Source organism: Arachis ipaensis, chromosome B08, assembly GCF_000816755.2.
Source record: "Arachis ipaensis cultivar K30076 chromosome B08, Araip1.1, whole genome shotgun sequence".
NCBI classification, from domain to species: Eukaryota; Viridiplantae; Streptophyta; class Magnoliopsida; order Fabales; family Fabaceae; genus Arachis; species Arachis ipaensis.
In genome coordinates, this window is record NC_029792.2 from 859,114 (window position 1) to 859,681 (window position 568).

The window sequence follows — 568 nt, forward strand, 5'->3', positions numbered from 1 at the left end:
TGTCCTTATAAATAAAAAAAATCTGCTTCGTCTTCTATAAATTCTACGACTTTCAGAAGTTTGCAAAATATCATAGCTTTTAATATTAAAAAATTACACCAATCCTTATCTAATATCTAAAAAATTGAACTTCAGAGTAATAGAAGGTCTAAATTCATGATATTAAACTTACTATATCTTGTGGTCCAAAATACTCAAGATGATACACAAAAAATTCAAGTAAAATAAATTGTACTTCTTATTATTAAAATCATAATAAGTAAAATTAGTAGATAAATATTTATAAAATTAATTATTAATTTTACAATCCCGCTATGTTATTAATAATATTTCTGCCAACTTCTGCCAACTCTTATTTATAACTATGTTTAATAGAAATGTCTTTGTAGATGTGTCTAATAAAAATGTCTTTTTTATGACTGTGTTTAATAAAAATGTCTTTATAGATATATTTTTTGAATGTGTCTCTTTATATATGTGTTTAAAATATAATAATTAATTATTATTAATAATAAATTGACAAATAATATATTAGTACCCTATACTTTTTCATAATTTTTTATATAAT